Source organism: Crocodylus siamensis, chromosome 2 (assembly GCF_052110815.1).
Source record: "Crocodylus siamensis isolate JL-2025a chromosome 2, ASM5211081v1, whole genome shotgun sequence".
Classification (NCBI taxonomy): domain Eukaryota; kingdom Metazoa; phylum Chordata; order Crocodylia; family Crocodylidae; genus Crocodylus; species Crocodylus siamensis.
In genome coordinates, this window is record NC_143396.1 from 180,284,643 (window position 1) to 180,295,924 (window position 11,282).

Sequence of the window (11,282 nt, forward strand, 5' to 3'; positions counted from 1 at the left end):
ACACCCAATAGTGCTGGCCAGCAGAGGTATAGAGATGCTGAATAATGCAAGAGAGGGCCTGAAGTCTCATAGACTTTAAGGGTGGAAGAAGTCATGCATAACAACCCCAGAAGCTCAGTCAAACAGGATGGACCTGAGCCAGTTCAGCCTTACAGCATCTTGAGGTGAGGCAGACTGTATTAGATGCCACAGAGATGTTAGGTGGGATGAACACGGAGGTTCCTCCCTTGTCTATAGACGGCTTGAGGTAATCCACCAATGAAAGAAGATGCAGCCTGACAACTGACTGGTGGAATTTATTTATTTTTTTGCTAACTCCTTGATGAACCTGCTTCAAAAATGAGGGTGTCATAGTCATACATTGCATAGCTTGCTGCAGGCTGTAGGGTGGGAGGTGGACTCCTTGTCTTCTGTGGTACAGGCCCTCTAATTAGTCAAATCCAAAAACAAAGAGACCATAGGGAATAACTGCTTCTTTCACAAAATGCTAATCAAGCATGGCGGGGGAAGCAGTGGCCTATTTTCAAGTAAGCAACTTCAAAAGAAAGGGTCCCAAACCTCCAAGACAGTTCTAGGGGCTAACAAGAGCTCCTGATGCTGTCCGAGTCTCTGGAAGCATCTGAGAAGCCAGTAGGACTAGTGTGGCAGGCTGTGAAGCTGACTGAGAAACATGGAAGTCATTATTTTCTCCGGTTGTTTATACTGCCAGCTGGCCGTACTGCATTCTGATCTAGGCCGTGTCAGCTGGTTAACCTCACCCAAGTCTGTAGATCGGTGAAACACTGAGACGGTCATCAACAATGCCCTTGTGCTCTGATGGACCTGAATTGGTGTCATCTGCCTATTGAAGGCAACATAACCCAGACCACCAGGCCCACCCAAGGCAGTCAAAAAGATTTCCCTCTGTTTGTGGCAAAGAAAACTTCTGGTATATGTTATCAAAAGGCAGCCTATGGATTTAAAAGTATAAGAATGAACACATGGTTCTAGATTCTCAGATGCTCCTCATTTCAGCTGGGAATCTGGACCTTGATTTTGGTCCATTGCTGGGAGATAGCTACTGACCAAGGACATGACTGTAGCCTCCATGCTATAATCTGAGGTAAAAGTCAGGGTCAGAGACTCTGAGGACACCAACTATTGCCAGACTTTCTTCTCTGTTGACTCCCTCTAAAGAAGGAGACAGGAAACCAGATGATAATTAGCAAGATTATCAACATTGACCAATAGTTTCTTATTGAGCAGAGGCCTAACAGTAGCTTCTTTAAGAGATGCTAGTGTCTTGCCCTCTCAAAGCATAGCATTGAGAGTCTCCACCAATAATAAGGCCAGTGTCTGTCTGCCAAGAGGAAGAAAGCCTGGGCCTTTTAGTTAATTGAATGCTAGATGCATTTGAACCCAAACTGGTGTCTTAGCTAAACTTGTAGTGAATGCTACTCCAAATCCTAAATAAATTAAATAGAGCCTGGCAAGAAATGCTACAGAAAATAAAGATGCTGGGAATAGAAGGGGTAGATGGAGATAAAGAAGGGAGAGGTGATAGATCAGTTTCATAGTTGGTAGGGTCAGAAGGGACCTGAGCAGATCATCAAGTCCGACCCCCTGCCATGGCAGGAAAGAGTACTGGGGTCAAACAACCCCAGCAAGGTATTAATTTAGCCTCCTCTTAAAGACCCCCAGGGTAGGAGCCAGCACCGCTTCGCTTGGAAGTTGGTTCCAGATCCTAGCCGCCTTGACAGTGAAGTAGCGCCTCCTGATATCTAGCCTAAATCTACCCTCTGCCAGCTTGTGACCGTTATTCCTGGTCACTCCTGGTAGTGCTCGGGGGAACAGGGACTCCTCCAATGCCTGCTGGTCCCTCCTGACTAGTTTGTAAACGGCCACTAGATCCCCCTCAGCTTTCTCCTGTGGAGGCTGAACAGGTTCAGGTCTCATAGCCTCTGCTTGTAGGACCTGCCCTGCTGCCCCCTGATCATGCGAGTGGCCCTCCTCTGGACCCTCTCCATGTTGTCCACATCCCTCTTGAAGTGCGGCGCCCACAACTGGACGCAGTACTCCAGCTGCAGCCTGACCAGTGCTGCATAGAGGGGGAGGATCACCTCCCTGGACCTGCTTGAGATGCATCTGTAGATGCATGACAAGATATGGTTGGTCTTCTTGACTGCATCCCCGCACTGCCGTGTTCATCTTGGCATCAGTGATGACTCCAAGATCCTTTGCTGCCTCTGCACTGATGAGAAGGGAGTTCCCCAGCCTGTAGGTATGGTGCCGGTTCTTCCTCCCCAGGAGCATCACTTTGAACTTGTCGGTGTTGAATCCCATCCTGTTCTCATCTGCCCACCCCTGTAACCTGTCCAGATCCAATTGCAGCCTATTCCTCCCATCTAGCGTGCCCACATCCCCCCACATCTTAGCGTCGTCAGCAAATTTGAGCAGCGTGCTTTTCACCCCCTCGTCCAAGTCACTGATGAAGATGTTGAACAGTGCAGGCCCGAGGACCGAGCCCTGAGGGACCCCACTGCCCACATCCCTCCAGGTTGAAAATGACCCATCCACCACCACTCTCTGGGTGCGGCCCCCCAGCCAGTTGGTGACCCATTTGACTATGTAGGTGTTGACACCACAGTCCCCCAGTTTTTTTAATGATTATGGGGTGAGAGACAGTGTTGAAGGCCTTCCTAAAGTCCAGAAAGACTATGTCCACTGCTACCCCTGCATCTAAGGATTTGGTGACCTGGTCATAGAAGGCTACCAGCTTGGTGTGACAGGATCTGCCCCTAATGAACCCGTGTTGGTTGTCCCTAAGCATAACCTACCCTGCCGTAAGAGTGTAAAACCTATTATTTTAACCTATAAAGTGGGTTTCTAATTTAGTTCAACTCAAAAGGGGGTTGATGGAGCCTCAGCTTCATTTCCTAGGAATCCATGTTGCAAAAAGTCCCGCATGAAATGGCCCATGTGGCAAGCTTTGACTTGGGAAGACCCACCTATCTCAGATAAAAACAGCACTATACTGTCCCTAGGACTAGAGCTCCAAGATGAAGAATGTTCTCTCTCTCTTTGAAGATGGTTGCAGGAAGTCAAGAATCACAAGATTTCTGGCTGTTTGATACAGGTAACCCCCATTATCTGCAGAAATCAGATGAAGGGTGACTAGACCTGCAGCTGTGGGTGCCAAAGGGGAGCAAAAAAATAAAAGCCACTCCTGCAGCTGGTTCTTGGCCATGCCACCACCGTTGGCAGCATGGCAGCCAATGCTGCCCTGTGTAGAGCTGCATGAAGCTCTCAGCATGAAGCTTCCCTGTTAGGTCTCTATATATTTTGACTCTGGCCTTTGCCATTGCTAGACTTCACTGATTTGCTCAGTCTGATTAACCAGCTATTTGGCAGAAAGTGTGACTGCTAGCTTTTGGCACTGCCTTTTGTAGCAGTCCATGGCTTCACAGCTCCTGCACCTGAGAAATAAGCAATGCTTATGGCTAAGAGCCACCTATTTAACTTCCCTTCTGACCTTTGTCTTGGCAGCTGCTTTCTGATGTAGCACTAGATGAATATGAAAGGGCAGTTTGGACCAACAAGGTTTCTCCATTTTTAGTGACAAGGCCTGACCTCTTTCAGAGACTGACTCACAGAGGGTGACAAGCATGTGAAGGACCCCATTGAGTTCCTTCACAAACATGGCAATTTTCTGCACACCGCGCTGGGTGTTCAAACCACTTGTTAACTGGTTCTCCTGATACTAATCACTGAATGCTAGCAAAGCTCTTTGTTTGAAAAGAAATCTTTAGAAGGTGCGCCCTACACATGAAACCCAGCTGCGGTCATATAGAGATGCTTGATGCAGCACTCAGCAGCTCTGTATATTTACAGCAGGTTCACTTGGGCCCACTCCCTTTCAAAGTGCTGTAGTACTCCACATTTGATGCTAAGGAATTTCTGCTGTGACTGAGACACGGAAACATTTTAGCCAGTGGCTGTGTTTTGCCGCTGTAGTATTTTACTAGGTCAGGCTGTGTGCATGTCCTTTATCCAGAAAGTCAGCAGTCATTCAAACAAAAGCTACTTTTTACGAGTTTTCTATGATGAACCAAAATGAGCATGTCTGCACATGTGCTGCTACCTAAATTCAGCCACACGTGTGTGCGTATACACCTACAGACACAGGCACAAACAGTAACGTAACATGGGGCAGGGCACACTAAACAAGGCACCAGCTCTGGGTGCCAATTTAGTGGGAGTGCCAGAATGGTGGCCCCTGGAAAGCCTGCACCATGGCGGCAGCAGCCCATAGCAGCAGTGGCCTGTGTGCAATTGGACCACACCATGGTGGCAACAGCAACCAACATGCAGCTAGGTGTGGGAGACTCAGAAATCCTTTTCCCTGCATACTTTCTGGCACTTGAAACCCCACCCTCAATGCTTCTCCCTATACTTCTGTGCACAAAAACTGGCATATGCACTCACACACACCCTTCTGTACACCTCCCCAACACACACATCCATTTATGTCTTGCCTTATCTGTTTTCAGAGTTTTTAAAATACTTTTGAGCTGCAGCCAAAAGTTAAAGCTGCAGTTTCAGACACTATCAGTGGAGCTGTCAGTTAGCATCTAAGCACTTGGTGCATTGCCAAGTCCCTCCAGGCAGCACCCCCATCTCCACCCCTCACCCCTTTCCTTTAAATCGCAGCCGCAAATCTGGGATAACTAGTGTAGACAGGGCACCGGCATGAGGAAATCTCTCACCTCAGGAATCCTAGGCAGTGTTGCTGCGGGGATACATGCATTGCTGGAGCACCATTAATCCATCTGATCTGGTGTGTTCATAAGAGTCAGAAGGAGACTTTGGGAATGCTCATCTCAAACATGAAAGTTGCTGCTTCTCTCTGGCATCTGGATGGAAGGGTCAGAAAAGGTTTTCGTTCCAGTTTTGTAGTGACACAGGGCATTATGACTAGGAATAAGGGGCAATAAGGAAGGACTAAGGATGGGTCTTGGGCAAGGGTCCCCTGTAAATTTCCCTAGCCTAGCTGAAACAATATTCCATTAAAGCAGGGCTCCTCTGATCTCTGGGCAAGCATGTCATGTGCTTCCACAGAACAAGGCTGACTTGTCTTACTGTGGCAGATAGGGGATAGACTCAGGAGTAGGCACGGGGTGGGGCGTATTACTGAAGCTTGGATTTCCCAGACCAGCCAATCGCATGTTTCTTGTAGGTACTGTGGGTGGTGGGAATGGCTGCCAGGGCTGACCTCACTGCAGGTTGTGGGGTTTCTTGCTGTTCATTTAAAACAAACAACATATTTAAAAGGAGTTGTTGTGCCCAGGAGACAGTCAGGCACATATCCACATACCAGGAGACACAGCCTCTTTCACATGGTGTTCCCCAGGGGGCCTGAGACCAAGCATAGCAGTCAGCCTGCCACTGGGCAGCTGGAAAGTCACATGGAAGAGGCCGACTAGAAGAGTTCCTCTATTAAATAGCACTCAGGAGGAAGATTTGACACCTAACCGAGAAGACACGTGAAGTGCAGCCCCACACACCCCAGGCTGATATAACCTGGTTTGTACGGTAGCAACGTCCGGCAGCATGCAGAGGATTTGGGTTTGGAAATCCCATTAGTGATGGGGTGTGAGCAAGTTGACAGTAGCTGGGCCCATGGGTAGATCTAAGAATTTGAAAAGTGGGGTGCAGGAGATGCCACTGGTGCCGCAAGGGGGTTGTAGCCCCCTCTCTTACCCCCATGCCACAATTGCAGGCAGTCTGTCCTGGCAGCTGTTGCCCTGGCACTTTTTAGAGTCCCCAAAGCAGTTAATACATCCTCTGCTGCTCTCTCCACACCCTCCCTGCAGTGCAGGCACCTCCCTTCCATTCCCCTCTCACTCTCTCCAACAGGAGTTGCCACTCTGCCTGCTCCCCAGGTATCCCCAGGTGCTGGAAAGGATGGGGGTGGGGGTATCATCCACCACTGCCCCTGTCCTCAGCCTTGCCTAGAACTCTGCATGGCTGTTCCCTGAAGGTGTAGCCCCCAAGCACAGTGGAAGGGGTGGGAGCAGGGACAAAACCCCACCACTGCCACCAAACCCAGCAGCTCATGCAGCTGCTTCTTGCAACTCTCAGCTGAAGCAGGGCAGGAGCAATTCTGGGACTTCCCTCACCACTGGGTCAGCTGGAGACAGGAGCAGCAGCTGTCAGCAGCCACTTCCTTAACTGTTCCCCATTTTATCCCACTCTAGCTGGGCCTTGGTGTGACCCTTCAGGGAACCTAGGCATGGGGAAAGAGCCATAGTGGTACTTCACACTTTCACTGTGGAAAAGGAGTGTGACCACGCCACTGCACTTCCTCTGGATCCACCCCTGGCTGGGCCCAAGGACTACAGCAGAGTGCAAAGGACAGGCCACAAGCTCAGAGTCATCACTAAGATGGGGAGAGGGCTGAGGCAGAAGTGCTGACCTCACATGAAGCAAGACTGGTGTTATGTTTTCCTGTTCCTTCTCCATTTTAGACATGTTTTGCTTCATTAGACTCATCACCCCATGTGCTGATGAAGATCCTGGTTTGAAAGCATGTGGCTTCATTCCGCTTTTCTCAGCAGATTTATGGTCATGCAATAACCCATGTGCATCTCAGTTTATTCAGGGTAAGCAGAGACATTAGTTTAGCTACCCTGAATTATGTGCAATTTCTCCTCTGTCATGCAGCTGGATGACCTTGCTGTGGCCTGCCTGCCTCCATACCAGCCTGCGCCATTCTAGACTCAGCCAATCTCTTCTTGCAGAGATAGCAGAGTGAGTCAGCATTAAATTTAGTGCAAAGATCTAGGGAATAGGGATTAGTTAGGAAGGCTTAATCAGTGCTGCTGTTTGGAAGGTCTGATTTCTTTGCAGTCTTATCTCTGCAGGCCCAGCCTGGGAAGCCTGAATGGTGATGAGTAAGGCAGGTCCCAAGCTCAGGGCTATTAGGGATATAATACAAGAGCATTCTTCTTGCAAAAAAAGTGGATGAAAAAATTCACAAGCAGCAGCAGTACCTAATGGTTAGAGCAGGGATGACTGGGTTAGAAAGTTAGAGTTCTGATTCCCACGCTCAGAGATAGACTACCCAAGAGACCTTGGCCAAGTTGCTTGATCTCTTTGTAGTTCAGATTTTCTGCCTCTCTTGTAGCCTCTTTGCCTCATACAGCATGGCCTATTTTTTCCCCTGGAGCTGACCAGCTGGGAACTCCCTCAACATGTTGGAACTCTTAGCTGGATTAACTCCACAGCATCTCATTCTATGCAAGTTCCTCCCCTCAGGCCTTAGTCTGGCATAGAGCATATCACATTTACAGTTGCCAATTCTCAAGCAAGGTCAGGTTTCATAGGGACCCTTCCCAGCTGGCAGGGGTCTCATTGCCACAGCAATGAGAATCAAGTACTCAGTTACAGATCTTTTCCTGCCTCTGCCTCCCCAGTGTTTGAGGAGGGCAGATTTTAGTGCAGAAGAAAACCTGGGCCTGTGTCTCAGTTTCCTACATGTGTTAAAACTGGGATAAGTTGCCTCCCCTATTTACCAGGTTTGTTGTGCAGTTGCTTTAATTACTGTCTGCTTGATGATCTGAAGATGAAAGCGCTAGAGCAATTATAGTGACTGGCATTACTTGAAGACATCTTATTTTTGCATAGAAAGAGGGCAGATCCTCAGCTGAACTGAAATCAGTTTATACCTGCTGAGGCTCTGAACTCTGTATAGACATTTAGGGCTGCTGTAGACATGTGAGAAGTCTGCTCTTATGCACTTAGAAATCCAGCACGTTGCAGCAGGCTCAATTAATTGAGTCTACTGGAGCACAGAAATTGATATGCTCCAGCAGCCTTCCATGTCACGTGTCTCAGCATCCCCGTGTGTCCCCATCCTGAAAAAACGATGGCGGGGAATTTTGAAATAAAACATGTTTGATGAGCGTTAGTTCAAAATGTGCCACCATTTATTCAGCAAGGGAACACTGATGCATGTGATGCGCAGTTGCTTTTAATTAAGCAAAGCACCCAGTGCCACATGTAAAAATATCCATAGATTATGGATCAGTCTTTCTGGAAAGTTTTGGATCCAAACACATCTGAATTTTGTTCCTAGGTTTCAACTTGATAACAAGCTTTGCACTGTGGGGCATGCGCCAGCACCAAATGAGTCCCACTTTGGCCACAACCTTGATACTGAAGCATGGGTCAACTTGAACATACCAAAATCTGGATACGGACACTTCAAAACAACACTTCACAAGATGAACATATTAGTCCCTGGTGTGAAGGCGGTGTCCAACAAACAGCACAATATTTAATCAAAAGTTGCAAATTTTACAAGTGCCCAGACAGGGTAGATTGAATCCACACATTGAGCAATACTGACTCATAGATACTGGCTCATAGATCTGAAAGTTGATAGCTGACGCGCGGGGGGGGCAGGAAATAAAGGAGAGTGACACCTACTGGAACTGAAAAAAGTTTCACTAATGCTCTTTTTCCCTATACTGGGATCAAAAGAAAGTAACTGATACTGTTTTACTGTAGCTTTAACTTATATTAAGTTAGGATGGTCATAAAGAGATCATATCTGAATTTTAAAATTACAGGCAAAGAAGGTTGTAGCACTTAAAGTTACTTGACATTTCACCTTATACCTTTTTTCCAAATGTTTAGACCAAAGTTTTCCATGCTAGGCATTTGCCTCAGACAGTCTTTTTTGGAGAACTGCAGCAAAACTGGTTCAGCCATTTTTAAGAACAAACCCCACCCCCCAAAAAAACTTTTTTACCTGTGTTAAAAATAAATCTACCAGGTTGATTTAGTAGAGAAGTTTTAGTGCCATGCTTTGACAAGAAGCTTTGAAACATCAGGGCTAAATCTTTCGCAAGCACTCATATAAAACTGCTTAAATATGGCCATAGAATCACAGAGAAGCAGGACTGGAAGGGGCCTCAAGAAGTCATCTAGTCCACCCCCCAGCATTATGCTTATTCAAACTATCCTGTACAGATCTGTTGTCTATCCTCTTAGCACAGCTATACAGTCAACCCCAACAACAAAAGACATCGCAACCTAACCTGCCACAGGTAAGTTAGGGAGATCATGAAAGCCAGTATCCTGCTGCTGCAAAGGTTATTAATATAGCCTTGAGAGATTGCAGGAAGTGTCACCCCTCTTGACAGAGGAAGGGTGTAACAGGACCCATCACTAAGGCTGGTGTAGCACCTCCTGCTGGCCACTCCTCTCCTCTCCAGTTAATCTGGATACCTCCCTGCACTCACCTGCTGTGCCTTTGGGCTAGCAACAGAAGTTACACATAAGCCAATTTAAGTGATCAGAAGCTGGTTTAAACCTATAACAGAACACAATCTCAGCGCACATAAACCAGTTTCAAAATGGCCAAAACTGGTTTAAGATAAACCTGGTTGAATGTAGTATCAGACTTAACTGATTTGGGTCAAACCAGTTTAGGAAACTTCTGTCCCAGACCCCTTCCTAGTTCAAGTTAAATCACAGTCCTCCAGCATCCCAGCATGCTTTCCATCCCTGAGCTGGGCTGTCTGCTCCAGAGAACAGGGCTGGCTTTGCCCCTCTGCTCCCTAGCTGGAGCAGCGAGGGCTGGCTGACAAGGGGGCAGGCAGTGGGGATGGGGTAAGCCCTGCTAGAGATGCAGCCTAGACTAACCCCCTCAGGCAAACCCTGGCTGGAGGCTGGGGCCAGGAAGTGGGGTTAAACACCCCTTCTCCCCACTCAAACTTACTGCTAGCTGCAACTGTGAACTACAAATCCCAGAGGCACCTGGAAGCAGGAAGAGGAAGTGATAAGCAACCCTGCAGGGTCCTGCTACTGTGATTGTGGACTGCAAATCCCAGAGACCTCAGGGGCATCAGGAAGAGGAAGCAAACACACAGCTCATTCTGGCTAGGTGTCATAGAGCCACGCTCTAGTGTCCCTCGGCTTCTGACGTGAGCTACTGCAGGCATGTGGCTGCATTTACTGAATCAAAGGTAAATATCTGTTCACTTCTGTCTTAGTTTAATTTCTGCATCTTAGACTAATCAAGGCTGAATCAATTCAGCCTCAAGGCTTTTTGACTAATGTAATTTTAAATTGTGGAGGCTGCCCCAGACCACCAGAGTGATCCTTTTGCCCCTCAGCTCCATCTCAGGCCCCTCTGCCCTTCAGGCTCAGTTCAGTTCATTGGGCAGCACATTCCTCAAGTGCCCTCAGTGGTCTTCTTCCACCCCTCCCAGGCTTGACAGCACAAAATGCAATGAGCAAAACTCCACCTCAACTAAACTGCAGCTTAAGGATCCTTGATAAAAGGCCTCCCCAGGCTCCTACGAGTCCTACCAACTTCTTGCAGCTTTGGCCCACTTGGGCCTACTCACAGTTCCCTTAGCATCTATTCCTGCTTCTCAGCTTTATGTAAGCTTCTGCTTGTACAGCCTGAGCCAGGCTCCAGTTCCCAGGACTGCTTTCCTCAGCTCCTAGCAGAGAACTTCTGCCTCCAGCTCTGCCTGACCTCCTCTACCTCTGTTGCAGGGTTTATATCCCTACAGCCTACCTCTTCCAGTCTCTCAAAAGGTTGCCTTAAAGATGCAGTCCTCACTTCATCGCTGTTTCAGTGGGTGCATCTACACGTGCATTAATGCGCTTTTCCTAATGCACCTTAAATTTAGTGCCTCCAATATGAGGTACTAAATTTAATGCACATTAAGCTGCTCTAATGTGCAGTAGCACAAATGCATGTTTGTTAGGTGATGCTTAAAGCGCAGTAGCAATAATTTACTGCACAATAGTTATTCCCCATATTTCTTGCATGCATATATGTGTATAATACACACATGCATACGCTGGATTTATTTTGCATTTTGATCTACCCAGTTCCCTTTTACACCACTTACTGCTTACCTGCGGTTCTCTAGCTCTTTTCCTGAGTTGAAATACTTCTTCCTGTCCTTTTACCTCTGGGTTGTTGCTCAGTTGCTGGAGGGGTTTTGTCAACATTACCCGTGGGACCTAGTTTAAAGCCTTCCTTACCAGGTTGGCCCGATGACACCCGAAGATAATTTTTCTAATTCTGGTCAAATGAATCCCAGCTCTTGATAGCAGCTCTCCTTCCCAGAACTATTGCCCATTACCAAACAATCCAAAACCTTTGCGTTGACACCACTGTCTCAGCCATACATTTAGATTTTAATAGATAAATTCTCCAAGGATTGGGTTGAGTATACTTTAGCTTATGGATTCAGGGGGTGAGCAGGACTGTCATT